The sequence below is a fragment of the Coenobita brevimanus genome, chromosome 4 (genome assembly GCF_032717465.1).
Source record: "Coenobita brevimanus isolate Jiangsu-jjx chromosome 4, ASM3271746v2, whole genome shotgun sequence".
Classification (NCBI taxonomy): domain Eukaryota; kingdom Metazoa; phylum Arthropoda; class Malacostraca; order Decapoda; family Coenobitidae; genus Coenobita; species Coenobita brevimanus.
Genome location: NC_136957.1, coordinates 23282858 through 23295451, shown reverse-complemented (window position 1 = coordinate 23295451; position 12594 = coordinate 23282858).

The window sequence follows — 12594 nt, the reverse complement described above, 5'->3', positions numbered from 1 at the left end:
GTGTTAAAGAAGCGGTGTTGGAAAGCCTCTAAGAACAGGATAAAACGGCTGTATCATCAGGTCTCTCAGTGGCAACCTGCACCTACTGCCAGTACTCATGATGTGTCCAAGAATCACTAGCAAAGACGCCCTCCGAGGGCATGGCGAGAAGGGAAGCAAGGGGATACCTAGACAGATAAACAGATAAAAAAATAGATACTATATAGTTTGATAGTTTGAGAGAGAGAGAGAGAGAGAGAGAGAGAGAGAGAGAGAGAGAGAGAGAGAGAGAGAGAGAGAGAGAGATACTGGTAGAGGAAAAGAGGAAAAAGAGAGGAGGGGAAGATGTGACGAGGAAAATAGAAGGGACGTAGAGAATAGCGTGAGGAAAAAAAAAAAAAGAGAGAAAAGGAACAAAAGAAGAAAGGAAAAAGAGAAGCAAAAAGGATGAGAAAAGAAACGTGGACGAAAGGAGAGAACCAAGAAAACTCGGGGACGGGATGAAGAAAGGAGGCTGGTATGAGAGTACGAGCAGGAGAAACAAGAATGAACAAGCAGCAGTATGAAGGAAAGAAGGAAAGCGAACACGAACGAAAGGAGAAAGAAAACAGAAGAAGAGGAAAGTTAAAGAGGGAAGGAGGAAAGGAGAACAGGAAGGCAGTAAGGGGAGGGAGAAAGGAGGGGAGAAAAAAAAAGTAGAGAAGGTGGCAAAAGAGGAGTGGAGAAGGTAAGACGGAAGGGAGAATGCCGACAAAGAAAAAGGGGGAGGAGGGAAATAGTGAAAAAGTGGAAGGAGAGGAGGGACGATGAAAAGAAAGTGACGAGAGGAATTAATGGCAGTGACGAAATAAGCGATGATGAGAAGAGGCAGAAGAAGAGACGGTGGAAGGAAAAAGTGAAGAAGCTAGTAGATGGATGCAGGAAGGAAAGAAGGAGGGAGGGAAGGAGAAAGGAGAGGAGAGAGAGGAAGGAAGCAAGGAAAACAGGAAAGAAGAGAGTGGGAAGATGAAAAATAGAGAAGGAATAAATGATGAGACGAAGGAGGGAAAGAAGGGATAAGGACGAGGAAAGGAAGGAAGGAAGGAAAAAGGGAGGGAGAGAAATGAGGAAGAAGAAGAAGGAAGGAAGGAATGCTCTCTCTCTCACTCTCTCTCTCTCTCTCTCTCGCCATTTGCATATCCCATCTATAATTCAAAAGTCAGCTTAGCTTCCCAGAACCTGATGAACCTGATCGTAAGCCTTGTGTCAGTCTCCCCCCCCCTTCTCTCTCTCTCTCTCTCTCTCTCTCACACACACACACACACACACACACACACACACACACACACACACACACACACACACACCATTTGAACTGCGGGAGGTGAAAGTTGAAGGAATTTCTCACACACCAATATTTTTAAGGCTAATTTGCTTCTTCCTTTTATGACAAGCGAGTGGATGCAGCAGTGGATGAATGGGAATGGATGAATGAATGGAAAATGTATAGTTGTATAGCTGGATGGAGGAATGGACTGATGGGTAGATGGACAGAAGAATAGATTGGTGAATGGCTGAATGAACTGATGAAGATTGGTTAGCTGTATTGGTCGCTGGATAAATACGAGTATATGGATGATGGATCATATTGTGTATGAATGAATGGACTCTTCGGTCGATAAACAGACGGATTAATGGATGACGGAAGGAGGGATAGGAAAATGGAAGAATGCGGATGGATTGTTGAATGAAATGGTGAGGGGTTGCCTAGATGGAAAGATTAACTGAAGAATGGTTATATTGGATAGTTACATGAAGGATTGTTCGAGGGTTGCTTGGGTTGGTGAATGGATGAGAGCAGGATTAGATGAACAGGTGGATGGATGGATCAAGGAAGGGTTGGATGGAAGGACAGAGGGATGGATGAATGAATGGATGAACAGGATTGATGGGTGGAAAGGGGAATGCTTGATGGATGGATAAAAAAACTGATGACAGATTTGTTGGATGGATGATTAGGATGTTCAGTAAACTTGAAGGTATCTGTTTTGGGTGATTTTTGTTCTCACTCCCCCCCCCCACATACACACGCACACACAGTCTACACTGTCACTCAGCTTGATCAATTTCTGTCCCTCGCACATAGTACATGTATGCAATTTACTTTTACAAACTCTCTCTCTCTCTCTCTCTCTCTCTCTCTCTCTCTCTCTCTCTCTCTCTCTCAGCCACACACACACACACACATACACACACACACACACACACACAGGTTAATTACTGGAACAATAGGACCCTCGCCATTTCACCGTAACATGAGCATCAATAAAAGCACTGTAACTAAAATCAACAGGTATGTACTGGCTGAATTGAAATGACTTGCCTGGAATGGAGCCTGGAAAGCAACCTTGATTCATCATTCATTTCCAGTTTTACGGCCGTTGACTGATGTCAAATGAATGAAATTATTGAAAAAGACATTTGATACGTCGTGATTAAATATACTGATATAATTGTTGAAGTGTCTTGTCCAAAATGAGTTGACTGAAATGAGATACCTGAAAATGTAGTGACTTGTAATAAAAAGTCTAAAACGGTTTACCTAAAATTCACTTCGAACGACTGATAATATTCATAAAATTACTTAAGTGGCTACCACGACTTACCAGAAATTACTGTAATGACCTGCTTGAATTTGCTGAAATATTTTTTTATATAACTTTCATGAAATTACTAAAATGACACCCTTGACAGGACTGAAGCAGCTCCTACACTGATTTAAATGTTGCCTCCAAATACTTGTAAGATATTATTTGCCTAAAAAGAGTTACGGAAATGACTAAAACTGCATCTCTGAAATGGCTTCCATAAATAAACTAAACTGAAGTTGCTTAAATGAAATAAGTTGGTTGTAATATATGAAACGACGTCTAAACGAACTTCGCTGATATGACTGAAATGACGGTTGAAATGCCCGTACTTGACTGATAACTGAAATGATCTAAATCACATATATTTTTCGTACTGACTGATGAGGGTGAAATGATATGACTACAGCGACAGAAATGACATTGTAAAGTCAAGAACGACCTGATCGAAATTAACTAACATACTGTAGATACACAACTGAAATGTATGCGGTAACCTGGGGATGATTATCGACATTTTAGATACCGGGAGATAATGTGTAGTTTTATATTGAATGATATGGTTGGAATGGCGTGACTGTAGTCGCGGCGCACGACTCTGAGGTTGTCATTATCGTACTCTGGCAACCTACCATTCAAAAGTGGGTCCGATTTCATGTCATATTATACACGAATCATATTATTATGCACGAATATATTATACACGAATATTATTATACACGAATATTATTATACCCGAACATATTATACACGAATCACATGCGTCTCATATTATACACGAAATCAGACGCACTTTTGAATGGTAGGTTGCCAAAGCACGATAATAACAACCTCAGAGTCACTCGCCGCGACTATAATAGGACAGCGTTTTAAATTTGGCAACATATATACATGGCTGATTCGTACAACCTCCAGAAGATTTTATCCAACTTAGAAAGTACAGTAGTTGTAAAAGTGACTGGGTACAATATGATTATATCTACCTTTTCCTGATAAAACTGTTAGTACTGTAGATAGCAAGAATGAACTAAATATTTCACCGAACAGAAAAGACTTTAAAGAATGTTTCTAACCATTTTATTACGAGGGGTCTCTCCTAAGTTGTATAAAATCATCGACTGGTAGCAAGGATAAAAAAAAAAAAAAAAAAAAGGTAACATGATAACGTAAGCTTGTCTGACGAATAATGAACGCAAATGACTTAAATACACTCCTTAAAAAAAAAAAAAAATCCATTATTTCCAAGGGAATGCAAGATGTAAAAACTGCCTTTATTCGCATGGAAATGTAGGATACAAAAGTTGCCAATATATTGCCAGGGGAATGCAAGATGCAAAAACTGCCAATATTCCCATGGGAATATAGGATACAAAAACTGTCAATATACTGCCAGGGGAACGCAAGATGCAAAAACTGCCAATATATTGCCAGGGGAACGCAAGATGCAAAAACTGCCAATATATTGCCAGGGGAATGCAAGATGCAAAAACTGCCAATATTGGGAAGGTAATGCAGGATGCTGTCCAAAGAGCTACATACAGTGCACCCCTCCTAGAAAACGATGTACAACTCCGGATTCGTGTAGCCTTATTTCACTAAATATGTGGACGCAGGAGAGGACGCCTTCCGGTGATACCGCCTTGCACACGCACGGAGGACCTGCCCGGCTACACAAACGTCCCTCAGTTCCTCACTAACGAAAGGAAGAGGTTGGACTGCAGAATGTGTTGTCTGCTGTCCACTGGGTTGACATTGATACTAGTCTGCAGTTGTAGCTACAACAGTAACAACAACAACAACAACAACAACAACAGTTACTACTACTACTACTACTACCACCACTACTACTACTACTACTGTTACTATTACTACTACTACAACTCTCACTCTCTCTCTCTCTCTCCCTGCATAATTTTGTGTCCAGATATCTGTAAAATCTATCAATCCATCAATTAATCTAACTCTCTGTCTATCTATTCCCCTGTCTGTCTACATTTCTTCAAGTCTGTCTGCCTACCTCTTCATCGAACTGACCATTTATGTCTGTTCATCTGTCTATCTATGTATTAATCTCTGCCTAAGTATCTATTTATCCATCTTTCTTTGAAATTATCCATCTACTTATTCATTGTGTAGGTATCACTCTATCCATCTTCCATTCCTTCCCTTCCTTTTCACTTCTAGTCCAAAACCTATCGGAGTTTTGCACTGTGTTTTTTGTTTTTAATGTTGCGTTCTTCTTTGTGTCAGCTTATTGCTAGACGCCTTAATCTTGTTAAGACTGGCCACAAACAAATTGCCTCCGTGTTGCCCTATCCCCTACCATTTCGCCGCCCTTCCCCCAACTTCTATCTCCCTCTTTCATATACCTCACCACTCAGTCCCACCATCTCATCCTCGGTCTCCCCCTCCCTCTCTCTCTCTCTCTCTCTCTACCTCACTCACACACACTCTCCCAGTCAATCTCTTACTCACCATCTAACTCACGCGGCCAAACCTAGTAGTGTAATACTCCGAACACTTTCTATCACATCCACATGTAGATCACAACACCCTATCACATCCTCATTTGTCAGTCAGTCTCCCTATGTAATTCCGCATGCTCCATTCAAATAATTCGTTCCCACTGCTCTCACTCTTGCCTTGTGTCCTTCCAACAAGGTAAAAGCTTTGCTTCCATACTTTTACGTAGAGACCACAATATCGTCATGCAGTTATATTTTATATACTTCCATGCTCATTTCTCTACAAATTTTTATCAATGCTTTCAGTGAACGAGTAGCCTTTCTTCCCTGTTGTACTCTTTCGAGCACTTCATCTTCTAGACTTCCATCCTTATTCACCACACTACCCGTTTACTTCAATGCACTCACAGTTTTCATTTCCTCACTATCCAGCCTCTCTGTGCATTCAGTGATTTCATTTCTCTTGAAGACCACAACTTTACCCTTCCCTTTACTCATCTTTAGATTCTGCATCTTACGTACTCTCCCAAACTCATTCATCAAGTTTTGCAGTTCCCCTTCGTCATCATTTAAAACAGTATCTTCTGCAAACAGACAAACAGGAAATTTGCTGCCCCTTCTCAGTAGGGCCGCTTCAACATCCACTGCCCTACCGTGTATCTTTTATAACTCCATCCATATACAAACTGAACAACCTTGGAGACATGACACATCCTTGTTTCAGTCCAGCATCCAGAGAGAAACATTTACTCAGTTCATCATCCACAGGCACTGCGGCCTTGTGCCCTCGTACGTACTGTCCATGGCATTCAACAGTTTCCCATTAACTCCATGTATTTTGAATAGTTTCTACAAACTTCACTGATTATAATTTGGTAGGCAGTTCTGTTAATTGCTCTGAGCACATCTCTCTCTCTCTCTCTCTCTCTCTATTCTTTTATCTCTCAAATCTATCGGTTTATTTACATCTCATATTCAGCAAGCTTAAAGTACTCCTCATTTAAGATGTTCCTTCCAACTCAACCGCCTGTTTTTTCATCTTTCCTCTTCTCTCTCTACTTCACTTCTTCTTTCCCACTTACCGTCGCTCCTTCATTCTCTCCTCTCCTCCCTCTCAGTCCATTTCTCCCTCCCTCTCTCTTTTCCTTTCGACCTCCTTCGATCCCTGCGTCTCTGTCTTTCCCTCTCTGGCTTTCTAATACCATACTTTCTTATCCCCTTATCTGCTTCCTCCTGTTCTTCCCCATTTCCATTCCTCCTGACTTCTCAACTTATTCCTTCTATCCTATTCCTCCTCTATCTCTCCAAACTCACTCCCTTTTCTTCATTCCCTTCCTCTCTCCTTGCTTCCCTCCCTTCTTCTCTTTTCAAGATCTCGACCCAAAATATTTACATATTAAAACACAGAGCTGTGATACAGACGGAGAGGGAGCGATGGGGAAGAGGTAAGCGAAAAGAAGGAGAGGGGAGGGATGAGGAAAGAAGGAGATGGAAGGAGAGGGGAGAGACCAGGAGCCAGGGGAGTGAAGGAGATGAGTAAAATGGAGGTAATGGGAAGAACGAAGAGCAGAGAAGAGGAGAGAAAGGATGGGGAAGGAGAGGAGGGGTAGGAGAGGAAGGGAAGGCAAATGAGAGAAGAGCCTAGAAAGAAGAAGGAGGAAAGGGACGGAGAGAGGAACGATGAGACTGGCCGGGGGTAAGAAGGGTGAGGATAGGAAGGGAGGTGAGAGGCGCAAGAGATGGAGAAAAGAGGACGGGATGGATGGGAAGAAAAGTGGGAAGGGGGAGATGAAACGAAAACTAACAGGCAGGTGGGGAATGATGAAGGGAGGGGGGGATGAAGAGAGGATATTGACGATTACTTGAAATGTGAGGAAAGTTGAGTGAAGAGGGATGAGACGAATAGGGGGTGGGGGGAGAAGGAGAGACGAAACGAAGAGGAGAAGAGGAAAGGAAAGCACTGACACGAAGGCAGAGGGGAGGAGGAGAGACTAGAACAGGTAACAGGGGAGAGGAGGAGAAGGAACCAAAGAAAAAAAAAGTAACCAAACAAAGAAGAAGTAAAAGGAAAACAGATACGAAAAAAGACAAAAAGTAGGAAAGACAGCTAAGGAAGGTAATCAATGAGGGCTACAAAAGACAGAGAAAAATATAACATGATGCTGGACCGAAGAGAAAGAGAGAGAGAGAGAGAGAGAGAGAGGGGGGGGGAGAGAAAATCTATGACAATTATGAAAAGAATCTACGATAATTGAAACCACTGGGAACTAACAACCGCTTAGTCTAACTGCAACCCCAGCGTGGCTGACGGTGGTGGTGTTGGTGGTGTTGGTGGTGGTGGGGGTAGTAATTCTAGTCTTGCTATTAGTGATGGAAATGGTAGCGGTAGTTGTGGTGCTGGTGGCAGCGGTAGTGGTGGTGGTGATAGTAATTCTAGTATTGGCTGCAGTAATTCTAGTTTTTGTACTAGTTGTGGTTGTGGTACTGGTAGTAGTAGTGGTGGTTCTGGAACTAGTGGTGGTGGCGGTGACAAGGGTAGTGATGGGGGAAGTGATGGTGTTGGTGGTGGTGGCAGTGGTAGTCGTACTGATAGTCGTGGCATATGCTGTAGCAGTGGTGGTGGTGGTGGGTTGTAGTAGTTGTGGTGGTGGTGGTGATGGTAGTTGTGGTGATACTGGAAATGATGGTGGAAGCTGTTGTGGTAATGGTGGAAGAAGTGGCAGTTGTGGTGCCTGTGGTGGAGGTGGTAATAGGGATGGTGGTGGTCGTGGTACTGGTTGGTGTGGTGCTGGTAGTTTAGGCATAATTCTAGTTTTGGTAGCCTTGGTGGTAGTGGTAGTTGTGGTGGTCGTCGTAGTGGAAAGAGTGGTAGTGATGATGGTAGTGATCACGGCAACAGTAGTGTTAGTCGGCGTGTTTGTGGTAGTACTATAAGTATGCTAAATAAGTGTGTGTGTGTGTGTGTGTGTGTGTGTGTGTGTGTGTGTGTGTGTGTGTGTGTGTGTGTGTGTGTGTGTGTGTGTGTGTTTACGTATATGCTAACACCACTAACTCTATAACTCCAATACACACACACACACACACACACACACACACACACACACACACACACACACACACACACACACACACACACACATTAAAATACCTCCACAAACACCCAGGGCAGGGCTGTGGTAAAGATGAAGTATCTCCATTACCAATTATGGTCATCAGCAGAGCAGCACAATGAGGGTAATTATAACGTACGTGTGGTATTTAAGTTACTCCCACGCCATTGGTTGTGGTGAGTGTGTCATCAACACTTACGGCACCGAAACCGAGTCTGCAGCTCTATGACCTTGTACAGATCCCTCGTAAATTACCCATAATATACATAAACATTATATACCATACATAAAAGGCCAAACTTACCTAGCTTACCTTGAAAGCTACCCTCACTTACGGTAACCTAAGCTATTTCTAGTCAAGTGCCACTTTATTTGCCAGCAAATTACTGAACACGTTCAGTGATGTGCATCTCTATACATACCTTTTTATTTGTTTGTATATTTGTTTCTATGTATTTCTGGCAAATGCAAGACGGTTAACAAAATACTGAAGAGACCTTTCTGGCTGAATGTTACTGTATAATCTTGCTTAACCCTTTCAATATGAAGTTGTATTTTCATTATTTTGCTGTCACAAATTGATTTTTTCTATACGAGACATCTCTTTGACAGAGGAGTTTATCGTGGCTCTGTCTTCACCACCACTAGTCTACCGATGTCTAACCAAACACCTTCCCATCCACTGTCTTCTGGCCCAAACTAACCTATATTTACCCATCTACAGTCGCAAATCTAATCCAACTTTCCATATCACTTGCCTCCAAACCTGACCTGTCGAAGTTAATTCTTTTCCCATATACGGATCCCAAGCCCTACTTAACTTCATTTAATCTAAAATATCCTACCACAGCTTAACACTAACCTCAGTCCATCCTCTGCCACATAACCTAACATATTTTAACCTAACCTGACCTAACATGAACCTCTCCTCATCTATAACTACCAAGTTTAAGCTTAACTCGAACCAATCCACAGTCCATATCCTAATCTATTTTTTTCTAGCATTACCTAACTCCATCTAACCTAACCTAATCTAGCGTAATCTCTGACTGCCCTAGCACAGCCTTCTAAACTAACCCTATCATCTAACCTTACCAAATAGAATAACTTAACACTAGCTAATAAGAACTCCCCATCCCCCTTAATTATTCTAACACGTAATCTGTGCCAAGGAATGGCCCATAGACAACCAATCCTAGTCATATTTAACCAAACACCACTTACTACCGATCCACAATCACTTAACCTAATTAAACGTAACCAAACCTTATCTATCCCCAACTAATCTGAAATAACCTGCTCTAACTCAGCCTAAACTTAATCCTCATCATAAATCTAAGCTTACCTAACCTAATATAACTTAATCTGCCAACAAATACCTCAACGCCCACACCGTCCACATCCCCAAAAGATCATTTCCCATAGTTCGCTGATTCAAGCTGTGCTATCTGCATCGAACAACGTTGTTCTATGGAGCGGGATCCAGGGAAACAATAGCGCTTTAAAGCACCACGGAACAAAAGCACCAATTTTGCTTGTAAAAGCCAAAACCAGGGACGGGTGAGTGGGTTGGGGGTAGCTGGGGGAAGAGGGGGCATAAAAGTTGGGGAGAAGGAGAGGGAGAGAGAAGAGGTGGGGAAGTGAGGGATGAGAGAAAGAGGAGAGGGGCATGTTTTTCAACTGTGTTAAAAGGCAACATTGTTTGGTTATGGAAAAAGCTGTGTTTGTGTGAGGTACCCAGTGAAATTGCGCCTTGTATGGGAGCGTGTTTTTGTGTGTGTGGAGTGTGAGTGTGTCACTGCGTGATTTTTTTGTGTGTATGTATTTGGGTGTGGGTTAATGGATGTGTGTGTATTGCGGCTCAGTGTGCGTAATGTGTGTAAACATGTGCCTTTGTTGATGATGTTTAAAATGTAATTAGAGGACTTGGGTGAGTTCTTGTCAGTCGGTGTTTAGATGTACAATGATTCATTCTCAGTCAAAGATGCACATAGAGCTGGTAAAAATGAATCTCTCTCCCTCACACACACACACACACACACACACACACACACACACACACACACACACACACACACACACCTCTTTCTCCCTCTCTCTCTCTCTCTCTCTCTCTCTCTGCGATATCCATGCTCATGTTTCTATAACATTTATTTAACAGTGACGCAACAACTTTCGATAAACGAGGACTATGGACTCATCAAGGGTCCATAACGAGTGCAGATTAACTAAAGGGCTCGAGAAATAAACGGTACGGCCCACTGAATAATCCATACAAGGAGTAGACTGTAGCACCAGTCGAACAGGGCAGTACTCCCGAGGTGGATGGCAAGCTGGTGATAGGGAGAGCTGGAGCTCCCGTTTCACCAGCCCTCAGGACTTGATCCAGACCATCCCCCTTTGCTGAACATTTTCAGTGCTTTCATTTACACAGAGAGTAGGCCAGCATACTCTCTTAATACCTCTACCTTTGACTGTCTACACCATACTTCATGCGCATAACATATCATACCTTCTATTCCACTCTCTTAGCAATGGCCGCTGCAATTTTACTTTCAAAAGAGGTGGTACCTCGGATTGCCACCACCAGCATAGTAGGGTTGGCAGCACAGGTTCCTCCCGGTCGCCATCAAGTACTGTGCCAGCAGCGACTACTGCGATTTCCGGCCATGCTCGTCAGCGGAGAAGTGAAAATGCCGCCTTATTCTTCACCAACATCGTGGGCTTACTACCAACTGAAATTCAGTCCATTTTTTCCTACAGTCCATATCCCCTCTGGCCCTATTCCTCACAGAACCACAAATCTCACCGTCTACTGAAATATCCCCATATTGTTTTCCTAGTTACCATCTCCTCACAAACTTCCGTAACAAGGATGGCACATGTTGTTATATCAAATCCCAATATGCAGTTGACACCATTTTAAACTTCACTTCATGCAGTTTTGATTACTCGTTGTATAAACTAATGTCAAAATATTACCAAATATATCTGTGTAGTTTATTGCTCCCCCAATGCTTCTTCTGAACCCAGTGTATTTTATTCCATTTCCACACAGTTGAGTAACCTTAATCTTGCCCTTAGCACCGAAATTACCATCTTGGGTGATTTTAACATACATAATGTTGAATGGTTATTGCATTTTGCCAGGACTGACGATGCTGGTCTAGAGTGCGAGCTGTTTGCAGAATCGTTTAATCTCATGCAACAGGTAAAGCAACCAACCAGAATACCAGATAATCCTGACCATAATGTCCATCTTTTGGATCTGTTCCTTACAAATAATCCAGATCAGTACAGGATAGAGGTATTGTCTCCACTTGGATCATCTGACCACAATCTCATCAAAGCCTCATTAGTTAGCCCCCCCAAACCTCCCCATTCTGAACCTGTCAGGGTGACTCGATGGCACTTTGATAGGGCAAACTGGGATGAATTTAGAAATTATCTTGCTGACATTCCATGGCAGTCTTTCTTCTCTAGTGATGTCAGTTTTACCCAGTCCCACATTTGCGATTTAATACTAGCTGGAATGGATTTATTCATACCAAGTCAACAGTTCACTAAAAGATCGAACTCTCCAAAATGGTTTGATAGCAACTGTGCCAGAGCAACAGCCCAAAAGTCATCAGCATATAACTGTTACTTGAAATAAAAAACATCTGAATCACTCTCTCAGTTTAAAATTGTTAGAAACCATGCAAAAGCTGTAATAAATCTTGCTAAATCAAACTTTCTTCAAAACCAAGCATCGACACATGACAATAGAATATTCTGGTCAACTCTCAATTCTTTCAATAATAACTTTAACAAGTCATCATCCATTCCCCCACTAAAATCTCCAGATGGCAACATTACAAATGACCCACGTGGGAAAGCAGATATCTTTGCCAGTACATTTGCCAGAAATTCTACCTTAGAGGAAGCCAGCCAGAATGTCCCAGCACTAGAACTTTACTCTCCCGACATTTTTCCACTTAAAATACAGACAAGGTATGTGAAATCCATCCTAGACAATTTACCTACCAACAAAGCTCCAGGCCCAGATGGAATTCGGCCAATTGTTTTGAAAAAGTGTTCCCAAGAACTCGCCTCTGTTCTTGCAAAATTATTCAGACTATGCATACGTACTTCTTCATTCCCTAATTCATGGAAAGAAGCCAATATCCACCCAATTTCAAAGAAAGGAAGTTTCTCTGACCCCTCTGATTAGAGACCAATAGCTGTCACATCTTCTCTTGGTAAGGTATTTGAAACTGTAATTAATAAGCACATAGTTAAACATCTTGATTCCAACAACTTAATTAGTGATAGACAATATGGTTTTCGCCAAGAAAGATCCACTTCTGACATACTCAATCTCCTGACTCATACCATCCATCAGTCAGTTGACCTACATGGTGAAACTCATGC